We start from the raw sequence: 27326 nt of genomic DNA on the forward strand, positions 1-27326 counted from the left end.
CTCTGCAAAATAACTAGCCTTTCATTTTCAAAGAGGTTATGGTCACGAAACACAAAGTAAGGCTGAGGACCTATTCTATATTAAAGAAGACTAAAAAAAACGTAACAAGAAACACAATCCTGGTCCTGAATTGCCTCCTGGTCTGTATAAAAATGACTGTTAAATACTAGATTAATTGGGTCAACTGATAAAATGTGAACATGGTCTGTGGGTTATATAACAGAATTGTATTAATGTTAATTTTCCTGGTTTTAATCCTTATATTGTTGTTATGAAAGAGGATGTTTTTGTTCTTAGGCAAGACAGACTGAAATAATTAGAATTAAAGGAGCATCGTATATATATGTAGAGAGAGAAAGAAGTATGAATGAATGAATGGTAAAGCAAATGGGGCAGCAGATAATAACTGGTGAATCGTGGTAAAGGATGTTTAAGAATTCTTTATCTTGGTCTTGCAACTTTTCTGTAAGTTTGAAATTACATCAAAATAAAAAGTTTAAAACTATTCAACTACACATGCTGATAATTACAATGAAGAGATAAGGCATGGAAAGCCTTTAGCCCAGGGTAAGCCCCTAATAGACAGCACCTATTGTACTGATTCTTGTAGGTAGAAGAAAATGGGAAGGAAGGAGCTGAGTTTCACAACAGTTAGATAACTCCTCTCACTTTTTGCCCAGCTCTCTCCTTTCAGATGAAGTGGATGAGGCCCAGAGATGGGGAGCTCCTGAGAAGTGGCAGGGTTCAGTTGGGTTTTGGTTTTTTACCCTATATCAGGAATATCCACAGTCTCCAGGGAAATGGGGGCTGCGTGATATTTACACTGATAATATGGGGAGATCTTTTTTGAAGTAGGCCTTAGCTGTTATATAATGTAATCCAAATATCGAAATGCATCTGCTTTATTCCTGCAGTGATACACAGTAATAGGCCTAGAACAAGTGATGGCTCAGTCCTCCGATGTCGATGGGTCTACACTCATGTAGCTGACATGTCCGTCACTCTTCTGTTACAATATGTTGGTCAGGACACTGATCGAGACCTTTTAAGCACACAGTAACAGAAAACCCAAACTAGAATGGGCTAAAATAACAGGAAATATATGTAAAGAAATAGTCCAGGATCAGACTGAGTTCAGGCATGGCTTGATTCGGCACCTTAGACACTGGAATCTAGTCTGCCTCAGCATTCCACTCTGCTCTCCTGGGTCTGCAGGCTCCACTAGCTGGCAAGCTCCAGGTCCAAACTCAGCAAGAGAGGGCCAACATGCTTCTGTGGTGACAAGAAACAGCCTTAGTGCTGTCTTTGATCGGCCTAGTTTGGTGCGGTTTGCATCGCGTGCCCGTTCCTGAACCAATGACTCTGGTTAGGAGCATAACACACACTGACTGGCTTAGGGCAAAGTTAAGCACTGCACCCCTGGAAGAGCTGAAGGACTCACATACAGTCTAAGTGGAAACCATTGTCCAAACACAAATTGGGAGTTGACTTAAGAGTAAATGGATGTTTGAACATTTCTGAGTTAACCCGACCCAACAATAGCTACTGGAAGGAGCACACCAATAGCTCCTGTGACCCTCCCACTCCACTTACACACACATCCAAACCACAGGGAACTGAGCACCTGAACCAAAAGGAGCCAGTCCGAGCCAATCAGATTCCCTCTCTGTGATAGAGCGATGGTAAAAGTGGCCCCAATCCTTCATCCCTTCCAGTAGCCATACCCTTTGCAATGTAACTTCACAGCTTCACCCATCAAAAGGTAGAGCCTACGACAGGCACGTGAAAAGATGTTCAACATAGCTAATTATTAGAGAGATGCAAATCAAAACTACAATGAGGTACCACTGCACACCAGTCAGAATGGCCATCATTCAAAAGTCTACAGATAACAAATGCTGGAGAGGGTGTGGAGAAAAGGGAACCCTCCCACATTGTTGATGGGAATGCAAATTGGTGCAGCCACTATGGAAAACAGTATGGAGGTTCCTCAAAAAACTAGAAATAGAGTTGCCATACGGTCCTGAAATCCCACTCCTGGGCATATATCTGGACAAAACTGTAATTTGAAAACATATATGCACCCCTATGTCATAGCAGCATTATTCACAATAGCCAAGACATGGAAGCAACGTAAATGTCCATCCACAGATGAATGGATAAAGAAGATGTGGTACATATATACAATGGGATACTACTCAGCCATAAAAAAGAAGGAAATAATGCCAATTGCAGCAACATGGATGGACCTAGAGATTATCATACTAATTGAAATAAGTCAGAAAGAGAAAGACAAATACCATACGATATCACTTATATGTGGAATCTAAAATATGACACAAATGAACTTATCTATGAAACAGAAACAGACTCACAGACATATAAAACAGATTTGTGGTTGCCAAAGGGGAGGGGGGAAGGATGGATAGGGAGCATGGGATTAGCAGATGAAAACTATTATATAGAGAATGGATAAACAACAAGGTCCTACTGTATAGCACAGGGAACTATATTCAATATCCTGTGATAAACCATAATGGAAAAGAATATGAAAAAGAATATATATATATATATATATATCTGAATCACTTTGCCATACAGCAGAAATTAATACAACATTGTAAATCAACTATACTTCAATAAAATAAACTTAAAAAAATAAAAATGAAGATTAAAGAAAAAGATTGAGCCTATTTCCCCTTCCCTTGATCCTGGGCTAAGCTTGTGACTTGCTTTGGACAAGAGAATGCAGCAGAAACCAGGGTATACAAGCTCTCAGACTGGACTCAAGAGACCATGAGTGCTTCCAATCTCTCTTGCTTTCTTCCTCGCTTCTCCATGAGGACAGGACTGAGCTAGCCTGTTGGAGCCTGAGGCACACAGAACAGAGCCCAGTCAGCCCATTTGTGCCTGGTGAGGTCTAGACATATGAGAGAGCCTATCCAACATTCGCAAAGCCACCCAGCTCACCCAAAGCTGACCACAGATGCACACATGAGTCCTGCCAAGCTCAGCTCAGCTCAGCTCAGACCAGCCAAACCACCCTGCAGCCCACAGACTAGTATGCAACAATAAATGTTTATTGTTATTCACCTCTGAGGTGTTAATGATTGTTACACAGCATTATTGTGGTAATAGATAACTGATACACTCTCCTGAAAAACATCGGAGATTCCCAGAGATGGCAGTCAGAAAGGATGGTGCTAAACTTGTAGAGTCATATGGAGATGGGATTGAAAGTAGTGCCAAAATCTTGGTGCAAGCCAAAGTTGTGGGGAGACAGAAACCACAGGGAGGCAAAAAGATTGGTCTGCTGCCTCTCAGAGAGAAACAGATGCCAGGCGGCTCCACAAAGGGAGAAATGGGAAGACAAGTTGCCAGACCACTTTCCAGTTCCCAAAGGCCAGGCTTCGCTCTGCACTTTCTTTCCATGAGAATCCCTTCTATTAATCACCCTTTCATCTGAGCTATTTTAAACGGGTTTCTTTCCCTTCCTTACAGCATTCCTTTTCCACTGTGGAGTAGGTAAGTCTCAGTTATGGCAATCCCATTGAAAACTAACATATTTTCACAGATACATGTGGGACCAAACTTTGTCCAGAGCTTGGGTAATGGCCAGGAATATCAGAATATAGTTGTAGGATTTATACCCACCTCCATGATTCAAAGTCACCGGGGCTTCTGGATGGGCACTATTTTCATTCTGCCCTAGTTCATCAACTTAAAACCAAGCCACACCCCGTAGTTTGGGCATCTACTCCTCCAGATCCCTTCACCTCCAGGTGTGTACAGTTAAGGCAGCCCCTTAAGCCTTAACCAAGAGTCACGACTCCTGAGAAATCTGAGATTCTGTCCTAAAGTATGACCATGTCCACAAAATGGCATGGAACCTTCCAAATCTGTGATGGCGGAGTGGTCAGTCAGTTCAACAATGAAATACGAATTCTGCTTCCAGCTGCTAAAGGCGCATATTCAGTCTGACTCTGGGTTTCTGCACTTCCATTGGCAGAAGAGCACATGATGTGGTTTCTTTTCCCTTAATTCTCAACTACAGATTCACTCAGATGTCTCTTCTTTGCATCATTAAGAGAGAATAATCCTGAGGAGCCACTAGGGGGGTCAATAGGTCAGGTCTCTCCAATCGCAAACTTCCTGGGTCTGAGAAACTCCAAAATCTCCCCCTAGGAAGCTGCACGAAACAAAGTGGATTCTTCAAACACAGATCAAACATCTTTTAAATATCTGACAGTAGAAACTGACAGACTGACAAATAGAAAAGGCACAAATATTTAGAAATTCACAGCCTCCATGGATTTCTCCCTCCCTTACATCCTACAATGAATCACACGTGCAGAGTTCTCACCTTAGACCTCTCTGATGGTTAAGAGACGAAAGGAGGGTGTGGGGCCTCCTTTCCTGACTCAAGGAAAGGGTTAAAATGCTTTTTCCCTTTCTCTGCAGGTGCCCCCTCGGGGTTAAGTGAACTTAACTTTTCCATGTTTAGACCAAAGGCCGAAATTCCTTCCTGGCAGGTGTACATGATGTGAGCAACTTAGGTTTTGAAAGTACTTTTGCTACGAGTCTCAGGCCTGCAATATAGGTTACTTGTTGGCAGTTGGGGGCCAGCCAGTACCGCCTCTCAGAGACACTGGAAGTCGGGGCAGATGGAAAGGAGAGTTAATAAAGCATGGAATACAGAATCAGGAACACCTGGGTTTGAATTCAGGGGCTGGCCCTCACCAGCCCTGTGACTTTGGGCATGTCACTGCAGCTCCCAGAACTGCAGCATCCTCCCTCGGACAGCGGGTATACCCACGCTTTCCTCACGGGGGCGTTCAGGAATCCGACGAGACGTCACATGTAAACTGTCTGGCTCGTGCTTAGCGTTTACCAAACGGTTGTGTATTAGTCAGGGCTCTTGATTACAAGCTGTGTGGTAATCAAATGGAATTTATTGGAAGGCTATCAGGGGCTCAGAGAATTGGCAGAGAGCAGTGATGAAGTCTGGAACATGGCCAGAAACCAGGAGATTGCTGGAGGGTTAAGCAACAGGGCCTTGGTAAGGTCACGGGAAGAGACGGCCAGCACGCCACCACTGCCGCTGGAGAGCCTCCAGCCCTTCTTCCCATCACTCGCTCAAGGTGCCAGGTCCTGGAGGGAACATCTGGTTGCCCTCATCTGGATTCCACGCCCACCCCTGGTTGCAGCTGGAGCAGAGGGAGGGAGAACCGGCTGCTTATGCTTCCGTGGAGGAGGCAGGGGCACCTGCACCCACCCCCTACCCCCGCCATGACTACACACAGGGGCAGGAGGGTGAGTCTCCATGGGGAAATCGAGGGGCTGTTAGAAGGCAGGCTGGCTGCTGTATAGCCCCAAACCCACAAATGCTTGCTGCAGATGTTACTATTTAAATCCAAGAGAGAAGGCAGAGTCTTCTCCATGAGACCTGGGTGGAAGTTACATGGCATGGAGAAAAAAGGGTGGGTTTGGGTTTCCTGCAAGCTCCATCTGCAGGGGTTACAATGACCTGAGGAACCTAAGAGGCGTAGTGCCCAAGCCTCTACTGATCCTGCCCATGACCTTGGGCAAGCAACTTCACCTGCCTGAGCTTCTATTCTGAGCTGGAAATAGCCATGAAAGTCCAACAAGATGATCCGCCCAGAACAAGAGCGGGCACGTGGCAAACAACAGTAAGAGTTAGCATGGCGGTTACAGTGCTTTCTGCACAGCTTCCCCGGCCGCCTGCGGGTGCCCAGAGCAGAGAAGCAGTGGGGCGAATACACTACCCATATGATACAGGTATGCTGCCGACGTGGGTTGGGGACAGGGCCACAGACTCTTGTGGAGCCTCCAGCAATAACACCCTGTTATTAATGACTACGGGAGCCTGGGGTGTGCATTTCTCTCCTAACATGCTGCCTTCGCACCTAAAATACTCCCCCGAGTAACACTCAGTTCTGTCCTTGGAGGTTTTCCGGGGACATTGAGCAACTTACCTATTTTGCAGCCCAGAGCTTCCCATCCCACCCACTCGTGACTCTGCTGAAATGTCAGAGAAACCCCAGCCCAGCTTCATGTAACCTGAGAGTTGCCAAGGGCAGCCACCCTACGGAAAGGGAATCTGGTTCAGTGAAAACATTTGAGATGGAGCAGACGTACACATCTCTCTTTTTCTTTTTTCTGGAAGATGATTTTCCACAGTTAGCCACAAGATCCATTTTCTAAATGAGAAAATAATGGCTTGTATGTAGCCATTGGGAGCCAAAGCATTTATCATTGATGAACTCCGCAGCATTTATTAAGTACCTATTCTATATGGAGCACTCCATTACATGCCTTGAAGGGATGACGGGGGAAGGCAAAACAAACACAGGATGTGCTCTGCCACTCCTTTTCTCCTGGTTTCCAGGTTTCCCAGCCTCCTTCTTTGCTTCCAGTATAATACAATGCTGACTTTGTCACATCCTTGCTGGAAATCCTTCATGGACTTTCCATTACCTTCAGGAGCCTCTTTGCACAATTTCCAAAGTCTTTCAGGACCTGGCTCCTGCCTACTTTTCCAGCCTTTCTTCCTTCCCTGTCCCTCATGACTTCTACCTCCAGCCATTTGTTCGGTCATTTCCCATTCATTCATTCCCCAAATACTTACTGGGCAGCCACTCCAAATTTGATACTCTGTCAGCTGCTAGCTGGGATACAAGACAATGAGCTCCCTTTTCTTAGGAGGCTTACATTCTAATGTAAGTGACGAGAGAAAGAAAGAAAGAGGAGTGTTGCAGACTGTGAAAAGTGCCACACACGGAATTCCCTGGTGGTCCGGTGGTTTAGGACTCCGTGCTTTCACTGCCAAGGGCCCAGGTTCAATCCCTGGCTGGGGAACTAAGATCCACAAGCCACGCAGCGTGGCCAAAAAAAAAAAAAAAAAAAAAAAGTACCACACACACGAATAAACACAAGAGGGTGATGTGATAGAAGGTGATGGGGGAAGGGACCGGGGGCATTTAGATCCTGTGGTCAGCGAAGGCAGCCATATGTGAGTTGAGAACCAGCCCATCCAAAAGACTTGCAGTTCCGTGATCGTCCAACACATGGTCTCTCCTCTGTGCGCAGGCTCACACCACTGTCTCCGCCAAGATGCCCTCTTCGCCCCCCACCCCAATTCCTCTTCTGCCCATAAGGCTGGCTCAGTATCGTCTCTGCAGGGTTAGCCAATCATCTGCCAAAGGCCGGCTTGGGCGCCCCTTGTCTGTGCTCCCCAGATGCCCTGAGCCTCTCTCCAGCTTAACTCCCCACTCCACTGTGACACACCTACTCCACCCCCATGATACCCAGCATCAGGAGAGCAGTCACCCCTGCCTCGTGGGGAGAACCAGGGAAGGAGGAAAAAGCTAGAGGGAGCTTGGGGGGGACCCAGATGGGGTCTGAGCTTGGTGAACATCAACAATTTTTTTCCAGCATTTTTTGTTTGATTAAATCCCAAAGGACATTTTTCCCTCCAACTCCTTTTTCCTTTAATTTTTAAGCCATATGGTTCTGATTCATTTGTACTTAACTAATTACAACATTGGTTTTGTAAGAGCTATTTGATGTCCGTGAGTCTTCTGAGCCCTTTCATACAATTTTCTAACCCTTTTTACTGTGAAACCCAAAGTGGTCTTTCACCAGCAGTAAACAGCTTCCAGTGCCAGAAGGTTACGGTTGGGTCCTGGTTTGGTCACAGGGACCAGGCCTTGTGGTTACAAGGCCTCGGAATTTGGCAAAATGTGTTTTTCGACTCCCAGTGAAATTCTAAAAAGGTTTTCAGAGAAATAATGGGAAGAAAACACGTAAATAAGAAAAGCAGCTCTTAAAAAGCAAGGCCTTTCCCTGCAGAGAAGCCCTCCTGTGGTCATGGCTTCCTCTAGGCTTGCCCCAGGGACAGCGGCCAGGAGCTGGATTGCTCAAGAAAGTCTGGAGGCATTTTCACTTTGCCATCCTGCCCTGCCTCTTAGGATCTTAGAAAGTGGCATTTGTGTAAACAGGTAGGATTTTATGGGGATACCAGTGTTCCAGCCAACTTGGCGGCCAAGTGCCTCTATTTTTGTTATAGAAGATGAAAGGAACTAAAACCAGCTGAGGGCCCACTGGGTGCCAGGTGCCCCGCCATGCCAAGGGCAGACAAAGAGAAAAAAACGCAGTCCTTGCTTGCAAAGAGTTCAGTGTCCATAGCTGCAATAATGTGCAAGGGCAACTACTGTTGGTTGACCTCTTACGATACACCAGGCAGTATACTGAGTGCTTCCAGAACGTTATTTCAATTGATATTTGGGATAACTTGGGAGGCTGAGGCTCTTCATATCTCCCGCTGGCACACGAGGAAAGTGAGCAACATGGTTGGTAAGCAGTAGAATTGGGATTGGAACCCAAATCATTCTAACCCCAAAGACCATAGTCTGTGGATCATGGAAAGATGCTTATAGGTTAGGCCCATGGATTCTGAGAAGGTGCATGCCAGGAATCAGGCCAAAGGTCATCACCCATGAGGCATGGGTGGGCGAGGTGGTCTGGCAGACAGAGACATGAACTAATATTGCTGAAGGCCTATTATGTGCCCTGGCCCTACAACCCCAGGAGGTCAGCCCTATTCATACCCTCATTTTCTAGAGGAGGAAACTGAGGCTCGGATTGCTGAGATCACTTGCTCAAGTCCACATGGCCAGAGAAGAGAAATGCTAAAATTTGGACCCCATTCCATCCGGCTCCAAGGTGCTCTCCATTTCCAGCACATCCTTCCAGACGTGGTGACCTCCCTCTCCCGCCAGGTTGATGATAAAACCACCATCACCTGCATTCAGCTAAAATCTATGTAAAGTGGGACAGTTCCGATGAAATCTAAATAAGGCCTACGTAAGACAACTGAAATAAGTGTTAAACGGGGAAAGGAGCTCAGCCCTGAGAGAGGGATGAAATCATGGAAACTGGATTTGGAAAGATTAACAATGGAAAAGATGTATGAAATGCAATCACCCCAAGTGGTAAGTGTGCAAAATTCTCAACAACAGAATGAGGAGGGAGCAGACAACGGCCAAATTTGGATGGAAGCTAAGTGGATAGAAAAGTAAAACTGTGAGACCAAATGTGTCTAGGTTGGTCAAAAGGGAAGGGAGTTTCCGGGTGGATGACAACCTGCAGTTTCTTTTAAAAAGAAAAAGAAGAAAGGAAAACCTTCACAGAGGTCTGCCAAGGCCCAGCCATTTTCAAATAGGTTTATCTCATTTTGCACACTTTCTCATTTAATCTTTACAGGCTCCTTCAGAAATTGGCCTGATTCTCAACTACATTTCACAGAGGAGAAAAATAAAGCCTCAGAGACATAATATGACTTTCCCAAGGTCATAGGCCTTGAAAGCATAAATTGGATCGTGTCACTGTTCTGCATAAAAGCCTCTGATGGCCTCCCACTGTTCCTAGAATAAAACATAAACATGGTACCAGGACCTATGAAAATCTGGCTCCTGTTGACATCTCTGATGCATCGTAAAATGCTCTCCCCCTCACCCTGAATATTCTAGTCCTAAGTTCATCTTTAGTTCCTCAAACACACTGTTTTATTCTCAACTTCAGATATGCTGTTTCTCTGCCCGCAAAGATATTCTTCCTCTAGCTCCTGATCCATCTGGATCTTTGGATCGTTCAAGCTTTAGCTCAAATGACTTTTCCTCCGAGGAGCCTTGCTTGACTTGCACAGTCCACAATGGGTCCTCCCACTGCTCTCTCCGACCACACCCCACCTTTCACCACAGACTGTGTAACCAGTTTTATATTGGAGTGTTTGTCTTCTCTAGGAGTTTCACAAAAGTCCCAGGATCATTAGATGACTTGGGCACTTGGTCTTGAATTTTAGCCCAATGGAAGGAATACTCTGATTGGTCAAGAGCAGATCCTGTGATCATCCTTGGTATGCAGATGCTGGGGATGAGGGGAAAGGAGAAGAGTCAGTCTCCCCAAGCACATGGACCGAGAGTGGAGTTGAGGTAGCTCCCCCAAAGGAAAACTGGGGGTGCCACCAAAAGAAGAGGGAATGGATGCTGAGGATGCAAAAACTCCAGACGCCCCCCATGAGAGTCTAATCCATTCGAAGCAGGAGCTACTTGAGGAGAACACCCCTGTTCTCCTCCTCCAGGAGTATGATCTGATTATAAGAGGAAACTTGTAGCAAGTGAACCTGTACAAAAGCTTTTCCTAGGCCTGGTCCTTGGGATCCCAGCTTCCTTACCCCAGAGTATATTTAAAAGAGGAACAAGGACTCCTTCTTGAGAAGCATCTGAAACAATTGAAGGGATGGAGTGGTTTCTAAACAAGACAGATCCTGGGCTGGAGGTTCTGATCTTCACTCTACCACATATCTCCTGCGTGATCCTGGGCAAATCCTCTCACCTCTCTGAGTCTCAACCTCCTAATCTACAATATCCCAGTAAAAATACCCACTTTGCAGGTTTGCTCTGAGGATTCAATGAGTTTATACAGGTAGAGGACTCAGGACAATGACTAGTACAACATAACACTCAAGAGACAATGATGATGGTGATGAGGATGGCGATGTTGGTGATGGTGATGATGTTGGTGGTGATGATGACGATGCTGGTGATGGTGATGATGACGATGGTGATGGAGAAGAAGAAGACAAGGACAGAGGAGAAAGAAGAGGGGATAATGATGATGTTGGGGCTGGACTCCAGTCTTCCAGAGACTCAGAGTTGGAAAGGAACTGGAAGGTCATCTGAGCCATTCAACTCCTATAGTTCTCCTACACAAAGACCCTAAGAGACAGGATTTGACTTTGCCCAAGTTGGGACAACTGGGGTTCAGAAGGAAGAAGAGCTTGCCCAAGAAGCTCTTGGGAAGAGACAGGCAAGAAACCCAAGTCAGTTAACTCTGGGTTCTCTACCAAGAGCTTGCTACCACCCAGCAGACTGAGGAATTCTTTCAGTCTAGCAGAGTATATGCAGTACCTCCACACAAACACACCCATGAATTTGTAAATTTGCCTCCGTGTATCGGCAGAGGGGCCATTGAATTATAGGACCCTCATCTCTTTTTCTTTGGGCTTTTTTCTACCCTCCGTGAGCACCAGACAAAAGAAAAGATTCTATTTAAAAAGAAAACACACGCACACAAATTATAAAAGCCACCCATATTTCAAAAGCAATTTCACATCTGCACTGAAATTCCTCAACTTACAAATATTCGCAGATAAGAACAAAGCCATGCACTAAAGAAAATGTGGGCCAACTCTGCTGCTCCCCACAGATGGTGTGAAGCAGTCATGCACATCCATTATAGTCTTGGCCATCGCGTTATTCATTAGTGTTGGCCCATGAGCTGTTTAAAGAAGTGTCTTCTTACCATGAAAAGAAGAAAGTCAAAGTAAAAACATCTTTGGATACATTTCTGAAGAGCTGAAAAGAACCAAGTAGAGCTACAATCAATGCCAGCACATCACTGGTTCTTTCTTAAAACTCAATTTTACACAGACACGTACACTGCAGAGGCTTATATATAATGTCTCTTTGGGCTGAGAAAGAAATGGACCCAAACACCACCTTTTGGATATGTGCTTGCACATGGACACCTTCTGAATTTCTGTCAGCAGCAATAACACTGAGCATTGCCTTATTTTAACCAGACAGTTAATGGTGTTGTCCAGAGATGACCAAACTTGACATCCCGCTATGGCAGACGCTGTTGGTTGCCTATGTAGCAGCCATTCCCCGCCACTTTCTTCCTTCCTAGTGAAGTCTCTCTAATAATAGAAGTTGGAAATGGCAGATATTTTCTTAGATTCCCTCACATATATAGTACTAACCAATGAAATGTAAGAAGAAATCTCTAAGGAACACCTTGATAAAAAGAAATGGATGCAGGAGGAGAGGGCTTGTGCTTCCTGCTTTGGATGTTACTCCATGAAGGTGTGATGCCTGGAGCTGCCACAGCCATTTTGTAACCATGAAGTAACAAACCTAAAGACAAAAGCAAAAGGTTAAGGATGGCAGAGCTAAAGGATAGAAAGATGCTGGCTTCTTGATGACAAGGTTAAACTGTGAACCATGATCCCAGGATGTTTTTGCCCGAGCTGGAGTAGAACTCCCATCTCCAGACTTGTTGCTGTACCCTGCTGACTTCAAAAACCAGAACTAATACTTACTGAGCATTTACTAAGTACCAGGCCCTCTTTTAAAGCACTTCACATGTGTTACATTTAAACCTCACAACAATCCTATGAGATAGGTCCTATCATGAACCCCATTCTCCAGAAAAGGAAACTGAGGCTCAGAGCTTTTAAGTATCTTGCCTAAAACCACATAGCCAGCATGAGACAGAGCCAGGACTTGAACTCCGGAGCTCAAGCCTGTAACCACTTTGCTTTACTATCTCACCCTCCTATTCCTTCTCCCTACCCTAACCCCTAGTAGACTGACATGTCATTCAAATGTTTTCAGTGGGTGTATCTAAACTGTCTTCTGTCTTGCTATGTCCCCCATAATGCCTTGTATACACTTGGGAGCCCAGATGCTTGAGCTACTAACTGCCTGAGAAATCCAAGAAGTCTTCCTGGAAGAGGTTTTTTGAGTAGAGTGTTTATAAAGATAAGTTGGAATTTGCCAAAAAAAAAAAGGAATGGAGAGGGAGGGTGTACTAGCCGGAGTTCTTAGTTACAAGTACAGACGCTGACTTTGACTCTATTAAATAGGAAAAGAACTCATAAAAAAGGATGCTGGGAGCTCACAGAACTACTGGGCTGAATGGAGAACGACATTCTAAGCAACACGGCCAAGAGAATTGCCCTAAATCATGTCACAGTACTAGTCTAATGAAGACCTCAGACCACAACCCCCCCCGCCAGCACCACAGCTCCACCACCAGCCCAGAGGGGGCTCTGCAGGTTCCTTCTACTCTGGGGAATAATTCCTGATCTCAAGGCCAGGCCAAGTGCATCTGACTGGCAGAGCCTGGGTCACGTGTCAAGACCTAGCTGCAACGGACACTGGGAAAGGAGGTGCTGGCATTCTCAACTCCTACTCTGGAAAATGGGCTCTGTACCCACCAAGACTCATAGGAAGGGTATTCAGAAGCTGGATGGCCCAAGATAATGTCAAGTTGTCAGGTGTCCACAGCAGGGGGCATCTAAGGCAAAGGGAACAAATATTGCAAAGGCACGGAAAGCATGTGCTTATCTTGGCTCAGAGCAATGAGATGGTCACTGCGCTCCTTAGGGTATATATTTAGTGCTGAATTATGCCTCCTGAGTTGCTGTTTGGACAGCTTGCATTTGCATTTCAATGCCTTCCGTCTGCAAGGGCAGACTCTGTTCTTGAGAGATCTCAGAAGGCCTAGAGGGGTGCCAAGTGTTCCAGAAAGGTTCCACTGCTATGAGAAGAAGGAGGAGGTAACAGTGGTAGAAGGACAGAGCCACAGTGTAGGACCCTTTTGTCCAAGGTCCAGCTCCCCAGAGAAGCAAGTTCACGAAGAATCCTGGTGCATAAAAACTGCCCTTTCAGGGCTTCCCTGGTGGTGCAGAGGCTGAGAGTCAGCCTGCCAATGCAGGGGACACGGGTTCGTGCCCCGGTCCGGGAAGATCCCACATGCCACGGAGTGGCTGGGCCCGTGAGCCATGGCCGCTGAGCCTGCGCGTCCGGAGCCTGTGCTCCGCAACGGGAGAGGCCACAGCAGTGAGAGGCCCGCGTACTGCAAAAAAACAAACAAAAACAAACAAACTAAGAAAACAACAACTGCCCTTTCAGAAGGCAGTGGAGCCCCGCAATTCTTAAAGGCCCAGCTGCCGCCTGCCGAGTCCTTTCACCCCAATGCTTTCTCCACCTGCACAGAGCTCAGAGGGGTGAGGGTAACATCTTCCCTAGCTCCTTCTCTCTCTCCCAGCCAGTGGGACGGCCTTCACCCTCCAAATATGGGCTAGAAATCCTGCTCCAGGCTCTGGTCCCAAGAAAGCCACAATAAACTAATGTCAGACGGTAGCAAGAACGTAGCCAGAGCCCGAGTTCTCTGTCCAGAGCAGTGACCCATCCTGTCTGCGCTCACTCTCCTGCCTGGGAGAGCAGCAGCTATGGGGACCTGTCCTCAGAGATATTGAGGAGACATATTCCAGACAGGGCCGGGGAAGTCGGAAGTGACAGGAGGATCTTGACCTTCTCCCCTACTCCCACTCACCCAAAGTGAGCCCTCGTCCAGGTGTCCTTTCTTCACTCCCGGAACGGAAGTCTGCACAGCAGCCCAAGGCAGACACCTGCAGTCCTTCTCTGCCCCTCCCTCTCCCCTGGGCCCCAAATCCAAACAGCAGCTCCAGGACACCTCCCAGATCCAACACGTCTCTCCAGAACAAACCCAAAGGCTCCCTTAATGGGACCCTGGTCTCTAGTCTTACCTTCTCTAAATTATTGCCCCAGAGCGATGGGCAATGTTTCTATGGTCCCAGTAAAACACTCTTGCACAAGAAAGACGCTCCTTTGTTCACCTTAAGGCTGTGGTTCTCAGTCTAAGTCAGTCGTAACCCCCAGGTGACATTTGGCAATGTCTGAAGACTTTTTTGGTTGTCACAACGGCGGGTAGGGGGATGATAATGGCATCTAGCAGGTAGAGACCAGAGATGCTGCTAAGCATCCTGCAATGCACAGAACAGCCCCCGCAGTGGAGAATTATCCCACCCCAAACGCCAGTGGGGCCCAGGATGAGAGACTTTGCATTAAGGTGAAGCTGCCCAATGCAGGTTCTGGTGGCCCCTTCTAGGCCTCCCCGGGACCACCACAAAGGCTTGCCCCACCATAGCTTCACCATAGCCCCACCTCTGGCCCTGAGTGTCCTGCCTGTGCTCTTTGCCATGACTTTCAGGCCTGGGCAGGACCACAGATGCCCCAGCCCCCAGCGCCACTGCCTCAGCTCTAGAGGGCTCCCTGGCAGGCCTTAGAGTGCCTTGGCAGCCCTCCCAGCAGAATCAGGGAGACACAAGACACAGTGACCCTCTGACTATTCAGAGACTGGTTTTTCTCCAAAGAGACTGGAGAGGCGCCTTCACTGGTGCCAAGAGGGAGAGACGGGCAGGGGTCATTCTGCTTTGGAGGAAAAACTGTGCCAAACAGCAACAAGGCCCCAATCACTCCTTCTGTCCCCCAAGGCCCCACGTCACACTTGCTGCCAGGAAGGTTAGCCAAGGTAGGGGCCCCAGATGCCTGGGGTTCAGTGGAGGGAGCTGGGACAAAGATGACCACCGCCAGGCTTCAGTACCCTCCCGGCCGTGGCTTCCCTTCAGGCCGAGCACCCCAGCCAAGTGGCCAAACGCTGGCCCTGCTTTCCTGCCTCCATGCCTTTGTTCGCACTGGGCCCTCCCCCTGGAAGGCGCTTCCCCCCCGTTCACTCTACACACTCAGGCCCTGCCTATTAGCGGCTGCCCAAGAAGCTTCCTTTATCCCGTGGTTAGAACGGATCATAGCGTTTTGAAAGCAAATTTGCTGTTTCTTTCTAGTCCTGACGTCCTCATACTTCATCCTTCCTAATGGACAGTGACTTTCCCAAGGGCAGGAGATCACCATTCCTCTCCAAACCCTCAGTGCCTGGCACAGGGCTGAGCCCCAGGAGATGGACAGCCACCTCAGCCATGATCTCTCCCTCCTCTTTGCCTTCTCAGAAGCTGTTCCCTCAGCCTGGAACACCCTTCCCACCACCCACCCCATAGCCATGTCCACACCCGAGGCCATCACTCCAATCTGGCTTCACAGAGTCACCTCCTCCAGGAGACCCCTCCAATCCCCTGGCCCAGGTATGTGCCCTGCCATATGAACCAATAACAGCTGTCATCTCTTTTCATAGCCTTTGCCATGTTTTTGTAGATGCTCTCCTAACCAGCCTCTACTTAACCAACTCCCTGGATTAAGAGATGCTCTCCACCCCTTCTCTCTGTAAGATACATAGCTGATGTGCAGAGCAAGCTGCCAGGCCACAGTGCCCTTCATTTTGGGCTAACACTCATTCCCTTTCCCTTCATCCTTTCTGGCAGAGCCCATGTGCCTTTATCGAGGTTAAAGATGCCAGTCACCTGCTTTCCTAGCCTCCTTTGCAGCTGGGACATAGGCAAGTGACCAATCCTGGCCAATGGGAGCAGAGCAGAAGTCTGCTGGGGGCTTCTGGGAAAAGTTTCCTCTCCCTCTTCTTTGCTGGTTGCAGTTGTGTCTGCGTGAAACTACTGTTGGATGTGGGAGCCATTCTGCACCATGAGGGGAGATGTTACTAATCCTCTGAGGATGGCAGAAAGAAATCTTTGGAAAATACCTGTGACGGCAGAAAGAAATCTCTGGAAAATACCTGTGACCTGAGGACACTGCTGGGCCACTGGGCAGCTCAGGGACTCCCCTGACTCTGGACCCCTTCCTATATGAGATAATAAATGTTTTTACTGTTTAAGCCAGTGGTTTTCATACTGTGGGTTGTACCCCTTAATAAGGCATAAGAGTATTTTAGTGGGTTTTTCTTTTAATGGGATAGAAAACGATAGACTAGAAGACATTAGATAGCATCCCACAAAATCAAGGTAAGTAGTGTTTATGAAAATGTGCTTCTGTTCATACTTTTTGCATGTGTATGTGTGGGTACACTGAGTGACAATGCAAAACGTGTTTTTTACTATGTACTGAAGGATTATTGAAAGAAAAACTTAAAAGCTAGTTTTAGTGAGAGACTCTGTTACTTGCAGCCAAATGCATCTTATGTTGTTCAGCCACTCTTTAGCGTGCCCGTCGACTTCGGCTCATAACTTGAGTTGTTTGTTGAATTGGATGGAGGTGAGAAGAAAACTCCAAACAATTGGAGACAATAACCATAAAATTCTAGAAGGATTATATACCTGTATTAATTCATAATACCTTGCTTCTCATTAAAGAAAGTGGTTTATGAAGAAAAATATAGAACCCCACCCTGTAAACTCAGACCCCCAAGAAAAGACACTTTCCTACATCAGACTATTGGCAAATGAGCATATATGTATATATTTTTGGTTAAAACAAAATATTGATTGGTTAAAACAAAATGATATAGATATCATTTTTATAATTTCTTATGGTAATCAAGTTTTTTTTTTGTACATGCCCCAGCACAGTACCAAGTACACAGGAAATTCTTAATAGATATTGTTTCAATGGATAAATAACTAAACAAATGAACAAACAAACTCATTGCTTTGTTTTGTTAGCTCATTAGATCCCCACAGAAGCCTTGTGAGGAATTCCCTGGTGGTCCAGTGGTTAGGTCTCTGTGCTTCCACTGCAGGGGGCACGTGTTCAATCTCTGGTCAGGGAACTAAGATCCCACAAGCCGAGCAGCACAGCAGAAAACAAAAGCTTTGTGGGAATAGAGAGGGCTTATATATTTTTATCCTAACATTGGTGATGAATTAATTGATGTTCGCAAAAGTCACACCGCTAGTACCGAGAGACAAGCCAAGCCAAGCCCCCAGAATTCCTAGCTCAAGGGGTTACTCAGCTGCAAGAGGGTTACAATGTGAGGTCATCACATTGCCAAAGAGCCTTCCTTATATTCCACTTCCAGTTCTTTGATTTTGTGATTTATTCAGAATGCTGAAGAGAATTCTTCTGTTTTGTGAGTCCCGTTAACATTTGGAGGGTTATTGGTGAGGTTTTACTAGGGAATTGTTTTTTTAAGTGGGAGCCTACAGCCAGAGGCCAACATTTGTTTCCCCCAAAGGGAGTGTTTCCAATTTTATAATAGCAGTTGATGGGAAAAGATTATTTCTGACAGAAATTCATTTTACAGCTGACTTTTTTGGGTCACATCTATTCAGTCAAGTAAAAGATTCCTGATCCTGAATAGCCAACCAGTTGGTATTAAAAGTTGTTATGTCTTTGGTTCAGCTTTGTCCTTCAACTTCCTTGAGCATCTACTTCTTTTTTTTATTCTAGGACACGCATGGTAGCTTATAAAAGAAAACATATAATATAAATATAAAGTCTTCTTACCTGTGTGTGTATGCTCAAAAAATGTGGGAAGGGGTGGGCATGAGGAAACATTCTAGGGTGCGGGGCAAGTTCTACATCTTGATCTGGGTAGTGGTTTCCCAGTGTACACACGAAAAGGCCATTAAGTCCTTTAAGACCTGTGTACTTTACTGTATATAAGATATACCTAAATAAAAAGTTTTTAAAAAATATGCCTGGCTTTAATGTTATAAAGGGCTAGAACGTGGGGAATGGAACTAGCACGTTCTAGAGCAAACCAGTTCAAGTCTATAAACAATTACTAAGTGCTTACTATGTACAAGGCACAGTGCTAGACCCTGAATAAGACAGATTACGGTGATGGTACTAATTATAAATGGTCTTTGACACAAGATGGGTCCTCAAAAAACACTTGTGGAATAAATCACTGAGTTAATTAATTCATAGCTAGCACAGTCAGAGGAGTTAATTTAAATAGGAACAGAGATGTACTGTTTCCTGATACTGGATGAAGGAAGATAAAAAGTGTATGAGTATACTGGCTATTCTCTGGTCCCAGGAGATGGTAAATCCACATGTAAATAGTTGGTCTTATTTCTGGAATATCACCAGTCAGTCATTTCTGTGGAAAAGATTAACTTGGCACCTGCTATGTTCCACACATCAAGCCTGACAATGGGGACAGCAGTAAGCAAGCTGTTCACTGCAGGAGGTGAAGAGAGAGAAATCTGAGGTGGATCCTGTAGGGCATGAGGAAGTTATTGGATACTTCACCGTGGAAGGGTGAGAGAGCAGAAACAAGAACTTGGAGGGCTAAGCGGGAAGCGAAAAGGGCCAGACCACAGGTGTAGATTCCTCTTTTGAAAATTTTGTACGAGAAGCAGAAGGAGATTAGACAGTACCTGGAAAGGGACAATGAAACAAAGATTGTTTTATAATATAGCAGACTTGATTATGTATGTAGACTAGGGAGAAAGAGAAAAGAAAAGAAAGGGGTTGAAGATGTTGAGAAGTGAAGCGATGGCTGCTGAATTAAAGCGTTGGATAAAATGGGAGAAGAAAGGAGGGAAGAGCCTTTGGGCAAGGCTTCTGTCACCTCTCAGCGATTGCAACAGACTCTTCATTGGTCTCCCTGTTCCTACCCTCACTCCTCCTGTCCCTGCTTCCGAAGAAGCTGTGGCAATCTTCCTGAAATATAAATCCAATCATGCAACACTCCTGTTTAAAATGTCCAAAACCTTCTTACTCCATGTTGTATAAAATCCAAACTCCCTGCCATGAGCCCTGTGTTGGATGGCCCCAGCCTCCTTGTCTAAGCTCTTCTCTCCATTTCCTTCTTCCCTCGCTGTGCGCCACCACACTGACCTACCCTCAGCTCCTGACATGGGCCCGTCGCCTTTCTGCCTCAAGACCTCAGCACGTGCCAGTCACCCATTCTTTTTTGGTTTGTTTTTTTTTTTCGGTACGCGGGCCCCTCACTGCTGTGGCCTCTCCCGTTGCGGAGCACAGGCTCCGGACGCGCAGGCTCAGCGGCCATGGCTCACGGGCCCAGCCGCTCCGCGGCACGTGGGATCTTCCCAGACCGGGGCACGAACCCGTGTCCCCAGCATCGGCAGGCGGACTCTCAACCACTGCGCCACCAGGGAAGCCCCCGTCACTCATTCTTAAAAGCTCCTCTGCCCCACTCATCATATGGCTGCCTCATTCTTCTCTTTTGGGCCTTAGGATCCTGGTCACCAATTCTGATGTGTGGGACGGTTTCCCACACCATTAAACAATTCTCAGACACCAGCTAGATGTGGTACAATTCAACTTGATTCTGACAGTATCAACCTGGAGATAGCATCAGATCCCACAGGTTAAGGGCTCAGTCCTACAAAACTGCCCCTCTCCCCCCACCCCACCCCACACACACTTCAGATGTCAGTTGCAAGTCCAGGCTGTTACCTGTGTTATCTGACTCACTAGCTAAAGATTGGAGGTTCCCATGACCTGGAGTTTAGATTTTATACAAACTGGAGTTTGATTAATCTGCTAGAACAGCTCACTGAGAAGTCTATTGCTTACTTACCGGATTACTGGTTTATCATAAACGGATAAAACTCAGGAACAGCCAGATGGAAGAGATGCACAGGGCAAGATGTGGGGAAGAAGCATGGAGATTCTATGCCTTCTCCTATGCCCACAACTCGCCCCACATCTCCACGTGTTCACCAGCCTGGGAGATCTCCAAACCCTGTCCTTCTGGGTTTTTATGGAGGCTTCATTATGCAGGCATGATTGATTAAATCACTTGCCCTTGGTAACTGAACTCGATCTCCATCCTGTCTCCCCTTTCCAGGAGGTGGGGTGAACGGTTGCAACTCAACGTTCCAACCCCATGGTTGGTTCCTCTCGTGGTCAGTGCCCATTCTTAGGTGACCTAGGGGCATTCCAAAAGCCACCTCATTAACATAACAAAAGATACCTTTATTGTACTTTTGACTTAGGAAATTCTAAGAGTTTTACGAGTTCTGTGCCAAGCATGTGGTCAAATGTCAAATACATATTTCTTATTATAAATCACAATACCACAGGCCTCAACTAAAATGTTATCTTCTCCACAATGACTTCCATAACTATCCATTGTAAGGTAAGCTTCTTAAGCTCTTCTTGGTAGGACATAGTAAGTAGAGGCAGGATACATGGTCTACTGTGACAACAACCAACAAATGGATAACTTATAAAAATCATATCTTAAGGACATTGTAGAACTGTGGAAGCAAAGAGGACTAGATGGGCTAAGTTCTCAATCAGGAAGAGCCCTTTCTAGTGATTGAGGTGGCCAGCCATTTTCTTACCTGGGGATATTTACAAACATGGGCACTGGTTATGGATCAGGTTTTCCATAGGCAAAGAGAAAGGAAAAAAAACAGTGAAAGGGTAGACTTGAATCCTACTAAAACAATCATTACACTAAGAGTAAATAGACTAGAAGAAGCACTTCTGGAATGGTGGAGTAAGGGCCTCCAAAAATCTGCTACACTGTGAAAGCAATAAGAACGCTTGCAAATATTGTCAAAACTAACGTTTTCAGAACTCTGGAAATTAACCAAAGGCTTGCAACAGTCCAAGGAGATGATCTTTAAAGCAGAAGGAGAGAAATGACACATCCTGTACAAGGAACCCTCAATGAGGTTAACAGCTGAGTTATCAGAAGCCTTGGAACCAGAAGACATGGGATATGGGATAATATATGTAAAGTGCTTAAAGGGAAAAAAACTGACTGACAAACCAAGAATTCTATATCCAGCACAACTGTCCTTTAAAAATGAGGGACAAATTTAGGCATTCCCATATAAACAAAAGTGGAAGGAGTTTGTTACTACCAGGGCTTCCCTGCAAGAAATTTCAAAGTGAGTCCTTCAGGTTGAAATGAAAGGGCGCTAGACAGTAACTCTAAGCCATAAAAAAAGATCTACAGTAAAGATAAATACAATAACAAATATAAAAGTCAGTATTATTATATTTTTTATTTGTAATTCCACTATTTATTTCCTACAGGATTTAAAAAATAAAGGAATAAAAAAAATTATAAATCTATGTTACTGGAAATACAATGTATAAAGATGTAATTTATGACAACAACATAAAGTGTGGGAATAGTGGGGCATGCTACGAGAGATAATAAAGGAATTCAGCAAAGTTGCAGGGTACAAGATCAACATGCAAAAATCAGTCACATTTCTATACACTTTCAGTATACAAGGTGGAAAGGGAAGTAAGAACACAATTCCATTTAAAACAGCATCTAAAAGAATAAAATATCTAAGAATAAATCTAATCTAAGGGGTGAAAGTGTTGTACACTGAAAACACAAAATATTGTTGAAAGAAATTAAAGAAGACCTAATAAGTAGAAAAAGAACCCACGTTCATAGGTGGGAAGACAGAGTATTGTTATGGTGACAATACTACCCAAAGTGATCTACAGAGTGAACACAATCCCTAACAAAATTCTGATGCCCTTTTTTTTTCAGGAATGGAAAAGCCAATCTTCAAATTCATATGAAGTTGCAAGAACCCTGAAGAGCCAAAATCATTTTTAAAAAGAATGAAGTCAGAAGACTCACACTCCTGATTTCAAACCTTATTACAAAGCTACAGTAATCAAAACAACACAGTATTGGTATAGAGATAGACTTATAGACCAAAGTACTAGAATAAGTATCCCAGAAATAAACCCAGACATCTGTGGTCAGTTGATTTTTTGACAAGGGTACCAAGTCGATCCAAAGGGAAAGAACTGTCTCTTCAACAAGTGGTACTGTGCCAACTGAATTTTCACATGCAAAAAAATAAAGCTGGACCCCTACCTCACACCGTACAAAAATTAACTCAAAATAGATCAGAGACCTAAATGTAAGATCTAAAACCACAAAACTCTTAAAAGAAAGTATAGAAATAAATTTTCATGACTTTGGATTTGGCAATGGACTTTGATATGATACCAAAAGCATGAGGAACAAAAGAAAAACTAGATAAATTAGACTTAATCAAAATTAAAAATATTTGTGCCCCAAAGACATTATTATAAGAAAATGAAAAGACAACCTACAGAATAGGAGAAAATATTTGCAAATCATATATCTGATAAGGGTTTAATATTCAGAACATATAATGAACTCCTACAACTCAACAGAGAAAAGACAAAAAACCCAATTAAAAATGAGCGAAGGACTTGAATAGACATTTCTCCAAAGAAGATATACAAATGGCCAATAAGCACATAACAAGACACTCAATGCTGTTATTCATTAGAGTAATGCAAACCAAAATCACAATGAGATACCACTTCACACCTGTTAGGATGGCTATAAGCATTTTCTTTTAAGTGTTGGCAAGGATGTGGAGAAATTCGAATCTGCATACAATTTTGATGGGAATGTAAAATGGTGTAGCCACTATGGAAAACAGTTTGATGGTTCTTCAAAAAGCTAAACATAGAGTCACTATATGACTTGTTAATTCTACACCTAGGTGTATACGTAAAAAAATTAAAAACAGGGACTCAAACTTCTATGTCAATGTTCATAGCAGCATTATTCACCATAGCCAAAAGTTGGAAACAACCCAAGTATCTATCCACAGATGAAAGGATAAACAAAATGTGGTACAAATATACAATGAAATAGTATTCGGCCATAAAAAAGAATGAAATTCTGATCCATGCTACAACATGGATGAACCTTGCAAACATTATGCTAAGTTAAGTAAGCCAGACACAAAAGGACAAATATCATATGATTCCATTTATGTGAGGTATCTAGAATAAGCAAATTCATAGAGACAGAAAGTAGAATAGAGTTTACCAGGGAGGAAGAGAGGGGAATATAGGGAGTTATGGCATAATGATTACAAAGTTTCTGTTTGGGGTGATGAAAAGGTTTTGGTAATAAGTATGAGTGATTTTTTTTTTTTTTTTTTTTTTGCGGTACGCGGGCCTCTCACTGTTGTGGCCTCTCCCGTTGCGGAGCACAGGCTCCGGACGCGCAGGCTCAGAGGCTGGCTCATGGGCCCAGCCGCTCCGCGGCATGTGGGATCTTCCCGGACCAGGGCACGAACCCGTGTCCCCTGCATCGGCAGGCGGACTCTCAACCACTGCGCCACCAGGGAAGCCCAGTATGAGTGATTTTTGCACAACATTGGCAATGTAATCAAAGCCACTGAACCATACACTTAAAAATGGCTAAAATGGCACTTTTATGTGATATATTTTTACCACAGTAAAAATATTTCAAAAACAAAAGTAAATGGACAAAATACTCCAATTAATAAACAAAGACTGTTAAGACTGGACTTTCTAAAAGAACCAACTATGTGCTGTTTTCAAGATACACTTTATTTTTTGTTTGTTTGTTTCTTTGTTTTGGCTGTGTTGGGTATTCGTTGCTGTACACGGGCTTTCTCTCTAGTTGTGGTGAGCAGGGGCTACTCTTCGTTGTGGTGTGCAGGCCTCTCACTGAGGTGGCTTCTCTTACTGCGGAGCACAGACTCTAGGCACGTGGGCTTCAGTAGTTGCAGCACGTGGGCTCAGTAGTTGTGGCGCGTGGGCTCTAGGCACATGGGTTTCAGTAGTTGTGGCACACGGGCTCAGTAGTTGTGGCTCGCGGGCTCCAGCGTGCAGGCTCCATAGTTGTGGTGCACGGGCTTAGTTGCTCCGCGGCATGTGGGATCTTCCCAGACCAGGGATTGAACCCGTGTCCCCTGCACTGGCAGGCAGATTCTTTTTTTTAACATCTTTATTGGAGTATAATTGCTTTGCAATGTTGTATTAGTTTCTGCTGTATAACAAAGTGAATCAGCTATGTGTACACATACATCCCTATACCCCCTCCCTCTTGCATCTCCCTCCCACCCTCCCTAACCCACCCCTCTAGGTGGTCACAAAGCACCGAGCTGATCTCCCTGTGCTATGCAGCTGCTTCCAACTAGCTATCTATTTTACATTTGGTAGTGTATATATGTCAATGCTACTCTCTCAGTTCGTCCCAGCTTACCCTTCCCGCTCCCCATGTCCTCAAGTCCAAAAGAGAAAAACAAATACCGTATGCTAACGCATATATATGGAATCTAAAAAAAAGAAAAACAAATGGTTCTGATGAACCTAGGGGCAGGACAGGAATAAAGTCGTAAATGTAGAGAATGGACTTGAGGACATGGGCAGGCAGATTCTTAACCACTGCGCCACCAGGGAAGTCCCAAGATACACTTTAAATAATAAAAATAGATTGAAAGTAAATGGATGGGAAAAGATACATCATGAAAACACGAACAAAAAATGTTGTGTAACTATACAAATATGTGAATATATAGCCAAAGTAACTGTAACTAGAAAGTAAAACTTAAAGATACAGAGGAACATTTCATGACAATAAAAGGGTCAGTTAAACAGAAAGACGAAGCAATCCTAAATTTGTGTGCACTTAATAATATAGCCTCAGAATACATGTAGAAAAATAGACTGAAAAAAGTAAAAAGGGAAAAAAAAGTAGAAAAAATAGACAAATCTACAAGTATAGCTGGCGATTTTGACACATTTCTCTGAATAACTGGTATAAGAAGTAGACAAAGTCAATTAGGATACAAGGGATTTAAACAACAGTATTAACCAACTTGACCTACACTGAACACGATACTCAATGACTGCAGAATACATATAAGTGCACGTGGAATACAAAACAAGCACTAAAGAAAAGTCTCAACTAATATCAGAGGAGTAAAATTATACAGAATATGTCCTCTGACAACAGTGGAATTAAACCAGCAATCAAAACAGAAAGATAACTAAAGTATTCCCACCCTCCCTCCTCCACCACCTAGTCATTCTCCATCTAGCTCCAGTCATAACATTTATTACAGCATGATTTTTAAAATATGTTTCATTTTTTCCCTTCTCCCCACCTAGACAGTAAGCTCATGAGAGAAAGACCTCATCTACTTGTTTACTGTGGTATCCCCCAGTGCATAAAACACTGTCTGACTCAAGATGGGCTTTCAATAAGTATTTGTTGAGTGAATTTAAAGCACTGATGAAGGGGTTAATCTTAAAAAGAACCAGATGTATTGTCCCCTGATACTGGAATAAGGAAGATGAAGATGTGGGAGCATTTTGATCAGGACATTTTTGGTTGGTAGTAGAAGAAACCCAGCTTAAACTGACTTAAGCAGAAAAGGAAGCTTCTGGTTCCCTGAACTAAAAAGACCAGTGGTAGTGTTACCTTCAGGAGTAGCTGGATCTAGGGGCTCAATGATGACGTTTGTTTCATCTCTCTTCCTTTCTCCATCTCTTAGAGCCATTTTGACTTCAATCTCATGTAGGACTTCTCCTCATGGTGAAAAGATACCCATGAGTAACTCCCAACCTTTATCCTCCTAGCTTAGTCATCCCAGCAGAATGTTAACTTCTCAGTCTGAATCATTCCAACAAAACTCTGAAGTGATTTCTCATTGGACATTCTTTGGTCCTATCTATATCTATTCAAAACCCAATTACCAGGGCCTGGCAGATAGATGCTACTTATTGGATGCCTGAATTCAAAGGGTAGGGTTATTCCCATCCAAACTAGACAGACTGAGCATGGCAAGTGTTCTCCCAAAGGAAATCTGAGATGCTGTCACCAGAAGCAAGGGGCACGTATGCTGTGCAGGCAAAACCTATAAAAGCCCTCTCTAGGGCAGATGTAACAAACTTATGGATAAAAAAATGGAAAGTTGTGAAACATCTCCCCTAACAGCCTCAATGGGCCACTGCGAAGGAGATGGTAAAGGTATGGATGAATCTGTGAAGGGTGTGGGAGATTGAGCTGAACAAAAACAAGACAAAGATTTACAAGCTACAGTGGGCATGGCAATGATGGTATCAGTCTTCACAGTTGTACAGTTCTATTTTCAAGTCACCTGGGGATTAGAGTGGAGAAAGCTGAGAGTAGTACTGTCCCAGAGCTGGGGGTTTGCTTGGTGGGTTGCATGGAGGGGCAGAGGTACAAAGGATTGAAGATTCTGGAGGGGGAACAAATCAAATAACCAGTCATGAGATCGGACAGAGCAGTGACAGGAGAGAAGTAACAGATGAAGAGAGCATGAAGAGACCTGGGAGGCTCAGTGGGGCACAGAGCAGGCATGAAGTGTGAAGGACCACCTCCACTTTTTTCTGGAGAACCTCCTGCCCACCCTACCCCCATGTTTAGCCATGTGCATAATGAGTTGTGTATCACATCCAGACTCCATGTTGGGCACATGACAAGGCCTGAAGATCATTGTATTTTATTCTCCAACCACAGTGATTGGATCAGGGTGAACACATGACCCAAACTAGGCCAATAAGAGCCATCCCTAGGAATTTTGCTATGAGTCTGTTAAGAAATACACTTTCCCTTTCTGCCAGGATAGTTAATCAGCCATAATATAAGTCTGCAGTTGCTAGAGGCCTACTCTGCAACATCAGGGGCAAACCTCTTTGAGAACAAAGTCTGTAAAGAGTGAAATGAGGGGCCTTCCCTAGTGGCGCAGTGGTTGAGAGTCTGCCTGCCGATGCAGGGGACGCGGGTTCGTGCCCCGGTCCAGGAAGATCCTACATGCCGCGGAGCGGCTGGGCCCGTGAGCCTTGGCCGCTGAGCCTGCGCGTCCGGAGCCTGTGCTCCGCAACAGGGGAGGCCACGACGGTGAGAGGCCCGCGTACTGCAAAAAAAAAAAAAAAAAAGAGTGAAATGAGCTGAAAGAAAGAAAAAAGAAATGCCGGATCATATCTTTGGTCATCTGGACTCAGCCATTTCTGGAGTTCCAGATCGAC

This window comes from Phocoena phocoena, chromosome 3, assembly GCF_963924675.1.
Source record: "Phocoena phocoena chromosome 3, mPhoPho1.1, whole genome shotgun sequence".
Classification (NCBI taxonomy): Eukaryota; Metazoa; Chordata; class Mammalia; order Artiodactyla; family Phocoenidae; genus Phocoena; species Phocoena phocoena.